Consider the following 13,807-nt stretch of genomic DNA (forward strand, 5'->3'; position numbering starts at 1 on the left):
GGTACATTTCAGTATCTCGCCTTCTCTGTCAAACCAATGTGTCTGGTTTTGATTGTAGATTTTGGTTTTGGTCGTCGTGCTTCATGGTGTCCCATAATGGATATAAAGCTATTTTTGAATAGGTCTTGTAACATCTCCACAGCAGAGTCTAAATTTGTGTTTAATCTATTATCAAATGATGGTGAAAAGAGGTCAATGCAATTATTCATAAAGTTTGCAAACTCATCCCCACGTGCTTGGTCCCACCGAAATCTATCCATGCTGTGAGATGCGCATGCAGCACGAGCGCCTGTGGGGTGTGCTTGTTCACGTGATACATCATGTGATAAGGTTAAGTCGACAATCAAGGGAACTGATCAGATTCTGTTCTAGTTACTTTGCTAAAGTTTTTAAAGCATTCATACATAGAAGAGGGCACAATACAATAATCTTCGACACTATTACCTTGATGGCCAATATAAACGTAAAATCCCCCTCTACTTCTGAACCCGCTCTGCCGTTCAGTACATGCATGTTCATGTTTACACGCAGATCGAGAAACTGTTTACCTTGGGTATTAATAATACTGTCTTTGGACTTTCTTGGAATAGCAAAGTAATCATATTCATAGTTTAACTCATCAATCGGGAGATAATCGACAGAGTCATCTTCTATGAAACCTTATCCTAATCCTATATGAGCATTCATATCACCAAAATTAGTTATTGCAGTACCTGGGTATTCATTACACAGTGTATGTACAGTTTTGTCTCTAACAGTTCAACACCAGTGCAGTCTCGCATATTAGCTGCTACTGTTGTTGCATCAGTCACATATACAAATTCCAGTATAATGGGAGGCCTGGGCAGTACGTTTGTTAGGAAGAAAACACAATCTGTCCATTCGTTGTGCAATCGGGTGAACAGCTGGTTGACAGACCTCCTTATATATACGGCGATTCCACCGCTATATCTGCCCAGATTACATGTGCGTTCTCGAACACACTGATGACAGTGATCGTCTGGGAAGATATGTTCAAAATCTGTGGTATGTTTGGCCCAAGTTTCTATAAAGGTAATGACATCGAAGGTTTTACAAAAAATTAAATTTTTGAGTTTTGAATAAAGCCCATTTACATTCCATGTTATGAATGATAATTTTATTTCCGTAATATATCTATCTTCATGTTTGGATTTAGTAGTGGATCTGCACGTATCTCCACAATGACACTGGCCTCGACCACATTCCTATCTGGATTGCCCCTTGCTACTGTTACGATGTCTCTCTGCCAGATTGTCTCTCGGGGTGGCTGTCACCACGTCGTCTGCTAGCTCTGAAGTCCTGGATGTGGGATGCTTCGTCGGGTTGGTTGGCGACGGGGATGGCTTGCTGGCGGGTGTATCGTTGCTTTTCCATCGGGATGATGGTTTTCTTTTCCCAATCGTTTTTGTAAGTCACATTATTTACCACAAGCTTGTCGTATGTAAGATAGCAATCATTACCTTTGTCTCGATGTTCTTTCACGTACTCACCAAGCACCCGCCTCACATCTCTCACACTGTGTGTGTAATCCGGAGAGACACGGAACTTTCCATGTCGATGCAGTGTGTTTCTGGCTCGACTCATACACCTTTTCTTTGTAAAAGGAGAACTTCACGATAATCGGACGTGGAGTCCGCTTAGTGGGTAATCTATGTGCTCTTTCAATATGTATCTCCGCTGCCATTTCCTCAGGCATTTTCAGCTCATTTTCCATAAAAGTTCTCACTATCTTCTCACTTTCATTCCAGTTTTCCCCTTTACCATCGTCCTCTATTCCAAAAAAGACTGAGTTTTCTCTACGTGATTGGGATTCTAGTTTTTCGAGTCTGTTCATCAGCATATTATTTTCTTCTTCAAGTTTATCGACTACTGACCACATATTATCCTGTTCTGATTTCAGTGCGTTTAGAGTTTTCAAAGTTGTCGAACTAACTGTGCAAAGACCTCAGGTCTCTCTGTATATTCTGCAGTATTACACCAACTTGTATAGCGTCTCCATCTTCATGCTGCGTGTCCTGTTGTGTGTCTCTCTCTACCTGGACTCCTGACGTGGGGAGAGATAGTCGACTCTGTCGTGTGTGTCGGGGACCCGGATTTCGTTCAACATTTCCACTCAAGAGTAGCAAAACTCCAATTATCAGCAACAATTGAAGCTAGTGTGAACATAAACCACCACATATCTTTAATCCATGCTGTAGTTCAGTGCCTGACCCTACAAGGCTGGGTACGGGCTCTATAAACGTCACGTCTTGCTCTAGGCATTACAGGATCCATTCCATAGGATCAACACGCACTAGTTGTAATGGATTCACACGCAGTATCTGTATTGGATTCACACGCAATATTTGTATTGGCTCACATGCAGTTCTAGTATTGGATCCACATGCAGTATCAGTATTGGAATCACATGCAGTATCAGTATTGGATTCACACGCAGTATCAGTATTAGATTCACACGCACTAGTCGTAATGAATTCATACGCAGTATCTGTATTGGATTCACGCGAAATATTTGTATTGGCTCGCATGCAGTACTAGTATTGGATCCACATGCAGTATCAGTTTTGGATTCACATGCAGTATCAGTATTGGATTCACAAGCAATATTAGTATTGGATCAACATGCAGTAATCGTAATGGATTCATAAGCAGTATCAGTATTGGACTCACACGCAGTATTAGTACAGGATCAACACGCAGTTGTAATTGATTCACACGCCATCAGTATTGGATTCACCCCCAGTATATTGGATTGACACGTAGCATTCGTAATGGATTCAAACGCAGTAGTCGTATTGTATTTACGTATAAAAGTTCGATGGGGTTCATTTCAGGAGAACATTGAAGGCCACGGCAAAACAGGAATGTTGTGGAAGTCTTACGTCAGAATTGCATGAGATCTAGCGTTGTCTTGTTGGAAGGGTAAACAGGGAGTTGTTTGAAGCAGTGGCACGAGGTCGGGTCTCGAAACATCATCTGGATACCTCTGTGCATTAAGGTTGCCTCGCATGATAACTAACTTTGTGTTCAGGTCCCAGGACTATGCCTGAAATTCCTGGACACAGTTCGGCGTTGTGCGTTTACCTTGACTTCTGTAATCACTTTGGCGAAAATCGGCTGTAAAAAGGCAAAACCTACTCTTATTAGATATTCTAGGGGTGGGGTGGGGTGGGGGGTGGGGTGTGTGCTGGGAGTTTGTATTTCATTCTCCAATTTGGCTCTCTAAGACAGGTTTTGGTTATGTAAGAATACAATACCAAAACAAAGTAAAGTAGTAAAAATAACATCACATCAATTTAATTAAATGTTAAATCGAAATCAAGAACTACCTTTCTCTGTAGGGAGACAATGATGTGATATTCTAATAAGCTGGCTGCTATAAAAAAAACCACTCAATTTGAAGGTGCCATTACTGGAAAGTTAGTATATGTAAATAATGTAGAAGTTACTTGTTAGAGGCCAAATAGGCATACCAGCTAGATAGATGAAGTGCAGTCGGGGTGAAAGTAATATTCTTAATATAATGCTGAAACAATGGGATAGAAGTTGCCTTAGTGCCAAGATGATTGGAAATCCCATAATTTATTAATATGAAGTCACTGAGACAAAATTCTGCAAGTTGGTTGTCGATCAACGATACTTAAGCTTGTGTTTGCAGGTTGTGTGTGTGTGTGGGATGGGGGGGAATAAATGACGAGAGCTATAGGAGCTTTAAGCTGGTAGGAAAGAAATGATTTATTTATTAAGTATACGAAGTAACGTGGGGTTTGTGCAATTCTTGACACAAGTTGAAAATCACTCACTCCCTGCTGACAGGTGTCCCTACCCTCGAGCTGTTGTGGTATAAGTCATGGTAGTTTGAAGGGCTTAGAGCAGTAAACGTCACAGGCCTTTCATAATCTGCATGGAATCAGTGAAATCCATGCCAATATGAGATTCCAGTTCACATTGTTGGAGCTTGAAGGAAATAATCCCTGTGGAATGGCAATTTCTGTTATCAAGCATACATTTGGCCTTGTAGCAAGGTATACTGATGCTGGCAGGAAACGGGGAGAGACAAGCATGGCACTGAAGTCTGTATCAGCTTCATCATCTTAGATTGTTTTGCCATGGCCTCATGACAGCGTGCCATGTGACAAGCTCTGTATACATCCACAAGCATGAAGGCAACGATGGTTCCTATTTCAGTACTCTCGATTTCTGCTGATAACAGTCTATTTTCCTCTGGAGTTAAAGTCTCTACATTCATGAGGTCATCATCGGGGATTCTCTGGAAGACAGAAGTGGAAAATGATAAACATTATGACAGGAATATGATGCACATGTGGTTGCAAATGTGTTTCAAAAAGGAAATGGTTTATTAATCACAAGTACATGCTAATTATCTGGTCTAATGCTACAACGGACTTTGTTTTCTGACAATTTTTGTTGTAAGACATGTAATACTTAAACATGATTTTAATGATAGGTAAGGTTAAAACATATTAGGTAAATCACCAGTATGTAAATTATTAAGAAAGATATTTATACAGGAGATTTCGTCAGACTAGATTTGTGAATATCAATAATGGCACAATGTTTCTGCCGACATGGTGTTTATTGTTTCTGCAAATAAAGAATTGTAAGTTTATTGGTGATTTCGTAAACAAAAATCTATAACATGAAGCACAAGATATGGAAGGACGATGAAGAATATGAGGTAAGTAATTCTACACACATTTGGGATTAGCTCTAGAAGATACATTAGCAAAACTGATAACACTAGTTACAGTTTCATTGCCAAGAATACCTGTGAACAAATTGAAATCTAGTTGTTGCTCAGTGCTTGCAAAATGTTCCATATGTATAGGATGTATCCCCTGTATTTTGTATCGACTATGTTTTCTTCTTTTCCCAAACAGATGTTGATCTTCAATACTCCCACAATAACTGTTTTCGTTGAGACTACAAAATGTCCTAATTCTATCACTCTTAGCTTTTAATTCATCATCAATGCCAATGAAGCTGCCAAATGACACTTTTCTCTTAGTGTACCATGTTCATCTACCAGTAAAGGCTGATTACTTTTCTGAGAAAGTTCATGCATTTTATCTACATTTGGTTCAGGGGGTACAGGGAGTAGGGTTGGGGGAGGGGTTGAGGGTGTGCTGTTTTGCTGTCTATTAAATGGTTCATGTTTTCGAGATTTGCTGAAACACCCCATATGTGCATGCACCTAGGCGCTGCCACATATCTGATACTTTGTATAAAGTGTTAAACTGAACACCATGCTTCATATCATACACTTACGGCTTGATGGAAATAGCCGAAGGTTGACTTGCCAGAATCGCTATGCTTACGGATAAAGGCGAAATGGGCCGATTAATTCATTAACATGCACTAGATTTCTCCAGTATTCCCTCCCCAGTGCTCCCTGCTCTCTGCTCCTTGCTAGGTCACATGGCCTCCAAAAGTAGTAAAGGGATCTCGATTTGTGATAATGTATTTGTAAGGTTCAGGTTCAAACCGTAAATCATATTTAAGTCTATATGTTGATCATTTTGAAGCAATGGCAGTTGTAAGCGGCACTGATTAATGTCCATAATGCACGTAGTACTTAATAGTTCGTGTTATTTGTTTGTTGTTTAACGCCGCAATTCTCCAACTATATGACGGTGGTCTGTAAGTAATCGAATCTGGACCAAACAATCCAGTGATTGACAACATGAGCATCGATCCACGCAATTGGGATCGATGACATGCATCAACCATGTCTGCGAGCCTGACCACACGATCCTGTTAGTCGCCTCTTACGACAATCATAGTCGCCTTTTACGGCAAGCATGGGTTGCTGAAGACCTATTCCACCCCGGATCTTCACGGGCAGTTCGTGTTGACGAGCCTGTGTGTCTAGCAAATTGGATTGTCAGACACTAAATTTGACAAACAATGGTTTCCTTCCTTCCTACACAAATATCCTATACGCGTATTGCTTCTCCCATAGCCACCATGCGTCATATTTTTAAAATGTTCAAAGATAATAGGATGACCAACATCCATCAAGTATTACCTGATCGTGAAATGAAACGTGCTGCACGTGACCGGCGCAGTTTATCTCATTGTAATTTAAACCTAGAGAAACGTCAATAACAGAGAAGAAAAATTATTTTGAATTTTTCGTTTGATGAATGTTTTCATCAAAAATCTTTGTTGTATTGGACTTCGTCCCCAAGAAAGGCTTTGTTGGTGAGGGTTCTCCGTATTTATTAAAACGGAAGAATATATTTGTCATGAACCGTGTGCCGCGTGCGTGCCAGAGCGCCACTCAGGAAGCAGAAAAGCAATTTACCTCCCCTGTGCAACTCGCATCTCTCAGCGCACCTGGCCTTAGAACTAAGGATTAACAGAAATTGTTGATAAACTCAGTAAATAACAGTTGTTGCAATCTTGCCCAATTTCATTTAAGATGCAAATCTGCACAATATGTTCACACAATGGTACTTGACACTGACACTACATAGGAAAGATTTAAGACAATTTAAAAATATTTCAATTTGACATGTCTGCACTACGCTTAACGGACTTGTCTATCTATAACAGCTCCCAAGCTGCTCTAAGAGAAATAAAACAGTGAGTAATAGTATAGTTCTCTATATCGAATTCATGTAAAAGGAATTCATATTTTTGTGTGTATATTTATCGCTCAGCATTTCAGATATAGTATTGGTCTGTTAAAGGGGGCTAGGAAAACTGATCTCACAGAAATTTTATATTAACGCGCCAGATACGCATTAATTAGTAACTTGTGAAACACAAATTAGATACATACAAGTCCTTTCGAAATGGAAAGCGAACCTGAGTGCGCTTCTTAAAGCAAGTTGACTCGTTTCTCTGTGAAAATAGGCAAGTTATTGCATTCAAGAGCCTGGAGAAGTTCACTGCGTCAAACAACACTAGTACGATAGAGTATGGCCGTCCTTCAGCCCCATCTTTGTCTCTCATCTAGACGACAGATGCAGGAACGACCGTCGGTCGTGCGTACGACGCGTGCGCAAGAACGAGCTCACGGTGACAAAAAATATAACTGCTCTCCCGTTTCAATGAATATTGTTCTTAATTTTCAAACTGGAGGCATAATTGATAGATATCTTTTATGTTAACTAATATTTGCCTGTTCATGTGGAATAGCCCTCTCCGTCACGTCACCGTGATGGGGTTCTACTACGCACGTGCGCAGCTATGCCCGCTTAGTTCCCGCCTCTTATTTTTATTTGTCCCGCTTTTAACCAGCAACGTCCGTGCGCGACTGGCTTATCCCATTAACAATCTTCGTAGGGAGTTAATTTGGACTCTGCTCTCCGAGAAAAACGCTCCTTAACTAATTCAGACAAATGCTATGAAGAAATCCAGAATGTAGTGGCCGCGTGCCCGCGCACACGACCGACGGTATGCGCACGCGCCGCGGACGACGGTACAGGCGCAATTAGGGGGCATCGTGTCTGAGGGTCGGGGGTCTGAGGAGGGCTTATAATCGCCAGCTCGCTCCAACAACACCTGGCCTCTCATTGGGTTTCAGCCTGCTTTCTTTACTAAACAATGCCACTGCGGTGACAATACCGACCTGGGCTAACGTGTAACAGTAAAAGAGACGGCATACATGTTGACACAAATCCGGCTCTGGCGGGACACAGGTTTGCTTCCCGTGTGGAAAGTAACGTAGGCATAAAGCATACGCAAATCAACATTTGTACGTGGGTTTAACTGTAATGCTTCAATAACTGAATGACACAACGATATGCTTCTTTGTACATGTATGTGATTTAATTGCTGCCGAGATCGTCCCTGCATGGTCACCTATGCGAAGAATTTGATCTCGAAGTTGAATGCAACATTTATAATTAAGTTAACTCTACCTTAGCAATTTTGGCCTTGACCTCCGTAAACTGGAGCCTGCATCAGCCCCGGCAATGCATATTTACTAGCTATATGGATGGCGCGTGCATCCAATGAACTGGCTGTCAAAGTGTATGACATGAACCATGAAACGACCATCCATATATTCAGCGTTTATTCATTCAGTCTTTGAGTTGACCAAAGTGAACATAAGAATAGTACACAAACAAAGATATAATCAAAACTATGAAGATCAAGGTAAGGTCAATGAAAATTAATTAGTTCATTTTTTATTGAAATAAATGTCTTTTCCAAGAGAGAAATAACGCCAGTTAATGGTTAAAAGTGTCCCAAGCGACAGCTTTTTTGTCAGATGATCAGGTCGTTATTGATCAAATCATCTCTCTGTTGGCCCCGAGTGAGAAATCACAACGCTTCCTCGCTCCTCTGATTGACCCGCCTCTCACCCAACACAAAGAACCCTGTTCACGGGCGGTTATCTCACTAGAACACTAATGATGATTTGTTACAAAACGAAAAATGAACGATATGCTAATAATTCGACTAAACTGAAACACATGGGGTAATGTGTCATTTCTATCCTGCGTGCATTGGATTTAATGTATGTCTTCAAATTCGAAGCAGTAAGAAACACTAAAAGTTACCTACATATTTTACTTCATATATATAATCATGGAATCGTGCGGTTATGTGGCACAAATAAAGCAGCCACATAAACCACACGATTCCACTCAGTGAACATATAGATACATGTGGAAGCGGCAACTTTTTAGTTTCCCCGCTATATCAGCTAAATTTTGATCATGAACCTACATTTCATTCATAAATACGCACCTAAGTTATTGTAAAGGCGTAAGTTATTTGTCCATTGTCACCTTGGAATTGTGACGTCATAGTTCTCATAAATGTTATGACGTCACGTAACTATATGTTAAACTTCATGTCCGTTATGGCCTGATGAGACTCGCGCATGGTACGAGTTGAAAGCGCTAGCCAATTAAAACTGTGTTCAATCTTACTCCACTTATTTAATTATTACTATATTGTGCCTGAGAGTTAGAACTTTACAGTGCTTATATATATATATAAACAATGACTTATAACAATTCTTTTGAATAAGTAATTCACAAACTGTTTTTAAATCATGTTTATATTATGTGTTTGAGGAGGAACATTGCTCTGTGTTTTCCTCTGTTTATTAGTACCATGTTATACTTTGAGTTTACTTAGTTAGACCCTGATATGTTCGAAAAGTGTTACTTTGGTCACAATGAAGTTCGTATCAACATCACCATCATGAATGTACTTTGATGGACGACAAGGTTGTTCGGAATTGAAATTAACACCACGCGTACCGTTTGTGATTAGCCTGACATTTCGCTGCACGTGCCGCACGGGACAATGCTGCACGTGCATGTGATATGTCACAGGAAACAGCCATCTGGTCGTGTGCTGAAAAGCAAGAAACGAAAATAACCATTTTTAACGCCTATCACATTTGAAAGTGTTAAATGCCTTTGTTGGAATATATTGTCCGTACATACCTACGTGTAGTTCAATATCGCCCATCGACGAGTTCGTGGCGTCATCGCAACACTGTCAATGTTTGAAAAAAGGAGCTATAAAAGCAAAGTAACTGATCATCATGAACTGATAATGAGCTGCTTTTTCCTATTTGAAATTGGATACCTGCAAGGGAAATATATATGTCTCAACAAAATAACTCATTTCAACTAAGCATTTTGATCAAAACATAAATAATAACACATAAATCGATTATATGAATGAGCAAACTTCAAACTGACTTCTCCCAACCCCACTGCAAAACGATTTGTCGAACCCTAAAACATAAAGACTGCCCCAGACTATCAATGACAGTTCTCGTGTTCGTGGTACAAAGAAACCTGAATTTTTAGATAGTGTGTATTCATGTCGATAAAACATACATTTTGTTTCACTGATGCTGATTAGCCAATGTTTAGTCATACGCAACCGTTTTTTTGGCGATTTAGCGGCGAGCGTGGTTAACCAAGTATGACCAATGGCTTGTTTACAAAGACGCGTCGGGTAGTGTATCTCCGACAAAAATAACATACGTTCGGTGGGCTTACAATTTAGATAGTTGTTAAAGTCAACACTTGAAACCATGAGTAAACACACTGGCTGCCAGGGTTGTCAGTAGCGTTACGTCATTAACGACGGCCATCAGTGGTTGTTGGTTTGTGAGCAGTCTGTTCGTACCAGCGATTAATTTGTCCAATTTATTAGCACTCTCAGTCTAGCGAGGATCGACATTATCACATTGTCTGTAATCACTCTCCGTTGCCTGAAGATAAATCAGGAAGTATTCAGGAAAGATGTCTCGCGCCACCATCAGGACACTCGATAGTAGTGAGCATGTCACTCGTTACGTCAGAACATCAAGGTGGCACACACCTCACCCTCGTTGTTATCAGAAGGAAGTGCATTACGTAGCTGCAGAAACCAGACATCTCCCGGACTTAGCTCTTCATCAGAGGCAAACAATATGATCGCCTTCTGGTGTCGTCATAATTGGTACAAATTGCGCATGACCTTGAGTCCCGATTGTCACCTTTGACGATACAAAGCGCCACTTCACTGGGAGGTGGAGGTTTGGGGATCACCAGATTTCACAAACAATAACCTCGCTCGTAATATTTCATTGGCTATCCCGAACAGAACAGAACAGTTTATTGTCTCCAAACCTCCGACGGTGGTACAAAAGAGCAAGCATGTAAACATAAAGTATTAATATGTGACGAGATGACAGTATGTCATGCGTGGATCCTTTCTGTTTCGTGTTTTTTTCCTGCTTTAAATATTTCATCAATAAATCTCGATAGGTTCTTAAGATCTCTAGTGTTTTCACTAGACAATAACTTCTTAAATGTATACAAATTAGGCCATTTATTCTGGTAAGCAGTTGGTGTGTATACAAATCTATGTTTTGACAGAGCCTGGCATCTAAACAGATAATGAAAATCGTTTGCAACTGAAGGAGAGTTGTACAGTTCACATACACGATCCTCTTTCTTTACACTATTCCAACGGTCGGTTTCAATTGGTAGATTATGGTTACATGTTCTCAATTTTAAGATTGGAATATACATATTTTTTGTCATTAAAAGGTATTTTTCAAATTTTGGCTTTTCTGTCAGATACTAATAACAGTAACCTTTACTGCTCAATGCCATATTGCATCTCCATTCTTGTAGGACTTAACCTGCACTACCTAAGCCAATGTGGTATTACAGGTATTAGGGTTATAGAATGTGTGTGTTAGTCCACAGTTATTTAATATATTTTTAATCCATTCTATCCAGGGATTACTTACATCAAGATTCCTTTCAACAAAGCGATAAATCATTTATGAAAGTTTCTTTTCACACATAAGTGTTGTGATGTTATGCCAGAATTTAATTACACGTTTTGAGATAGTTATGCGTAGGGGTTCCCTGCCTAATTCGCCATAAACCATAAAGTTTGGAATTGATGCTCTTTATCCAGTAGCAAATTTTAAAAATGTCAAATGAACACGCTCAATAAGTTTGTAATCTTTCGTATCCCTATATTTCTGAACCATATAACAAGATAGATGATACCATAGAATCAAAAGCCGAGATAAGGCAATCGAGAAGTAAATTAATATTTCTTGCTCTCTTCAGGAGACAGAACATAGCTTTCTTTGCATCAGAGGCAATAGATTTGATTGCGCTTATCATCCTTCGATTTCTATGGAATGTTATGCCAAGGTTAACACAGCTATCCACTATCTCGAGGTGTTTTCCACCAACCATGAACTTTACTTCGTTTAGCAGGGCCACTGCCAAATATAAGATGTTTTGTTTTTGAAATGTTAACATCTAGTTTCCATTAAGTGCAGTATATTCTAAACGAGTCAAGGGTTTTCTGTAAATCGGCGGGGCATCTACTAAATAAGACTGTATCATCAATATACAGTAACATTATAAATTGTAATAATACGTTTGCGTCATCACCTAGAATATAATCAACATTTACACCGTGACAATTATGTTCCAATAGAGACTGCTTGAGGTCATTGATGTACAATGAAAATAGTAATGGGGATAAATGTTCCCCTTGTCTAACTCCGGAAAGGCTTGGGGAAAAGCTGATATTCCATTGTTTACAACAGCACACGATTTAATATTGCTGTACAAGTTTTTAACTAGGATGAGAAATTACCTCTGAAGCCACTTTTCAACAGTTTGTGCAAAAAACAAATTTTCCATACTTTGTACAAAGCCTTGGTGAAATCTATAAAAGCACAATACAACTTTTGTTTGCTATACTTAAGGCTCTGCATTAACATATGGATGATAAACACGTTGACTGTACTGTTGAGTAGTTTTTCCTAAATCCAGCTTGTGCGGGAGACCGGGTGTCATTGTTATCAGTGAAAGATGACAATCGTGTATTTAGTATACTCGTAAAACGTTTCCCCAAGAAACTCGAAATTGTGATTGGTCTGTAAGAGTTTGGATCTGGTGGGTTACCTTTCTTTTTAAATTCTGGCTTGATCACACCGGTTAGCCATGCATCTGGTATGGTTCCGGTAGTGAACACGGCATTAAAGTAATCAAGATATACGGGTGCTAATAATTCTAATGAGTTTACTATATACTCATTTACAATGAGATCTATACCAAAAGCTTTGTTATTTTACAGGCTTTTTACAGCTTTGCGTATTTCTTCTATTGTGATATCACTATTGAGCATTTCATCTTCATGCACAGTAATATTTGGATATTCTTCATCAATAATTGTGTCTGTATTCATGTCTTTATTTATATCTTTATAGAATTCATAAAATGTTTCGATATCAGACTCAGTGTTATTTACCTTACTTGTATTTTTGTTCAGAGCGTTCCAGAATTCACGTGGACTATGCTTTCGATTGGGTCTGAATAAATTACATAAATCGTTTCTATGTTTCTTGATATGTTTGTCTAAGCATTTCTTATATGCCTTCGATTGCTCTCGGAAAACCTTTCTATTTTCAATGGAGTTGGTTTTCTTTAAAAAAATAGCCTAACCGAAGTAGTTACTTTGTTTTTTACATTCGTGACCGAGCCAAGGTTTTTGCTTTCTCTCAGTTTTGCGTCCGCATCACGCCGGTAACAAGGTCTCACCCCGAATGTTGCACGTGCAGCGTCGACTAGGACATGTGCGATTTCGTTTGCTATATCATTCATAGTGCATGGGTCAGCGACTCCCAAACGCGATGACTTTGCTAATTTGATAAGACAATCAATCCGGTCTCTATCAATATTATCAAAATATATCTGGCTTTTAGTGTTCTCAAATCTTTTGGGGTTAGGTTCACAGTCCGTCTTTATTTTTATTGTTTTTGTAGTGCGGTTTTGACTTTCTGAACATTTTTATTTATCTAGAGAAGACCTTTTTTGGCAACGTACATCAGAAAACAGTGGACAGTAACTTTTAATTTCAGAATCTTTAAATGAAGGAAGATACATTGTCGAAGAGACTGCATAATCGACCACACTCTTGTCTAGACACGTAGTGTTCCCAACCATTTTTATCTTGTCCCATACGCCCATTGCATATAAATAAGTTTTGATTCTTGCATAGTTCTACCAATTTTGCACCTGAGTTATTAACTCGTGATTTATCTCTTGACGACCTAACCCTTTGAAGAAAAAGATCATTGAGTGCTGCTTCAGGTTCGAGTTCAGATCATAAACCATTTATGTCTATATCCAACTCATCGAGTATGTGTTTTTCTATGGTACAATAGTCACACAGGTTACTAGTATTAGCACTGAAATCGCCCATCTGTACAACAGAATCACTCAAGGATAGAGTATGTAATATGGATTGTTCGGGTTCA

The sequence above is a fragment of the Haliotis cracherodii genome, unplaced genomic scaffold (assembly GCF_022045235.1).
Source record: "Haliotis cracherodii isolate W230 unplaced genomic scaffold, xgHalCrac1.p SCAF_1, whole genome shotgun sequence".
Taxonomy (NCBI): Eukaryota; Metazoa; Mollusca; class Gastropoda; order Lepetellida; family Haliotidae; genus Haliotis; species Haliotis cracherodii.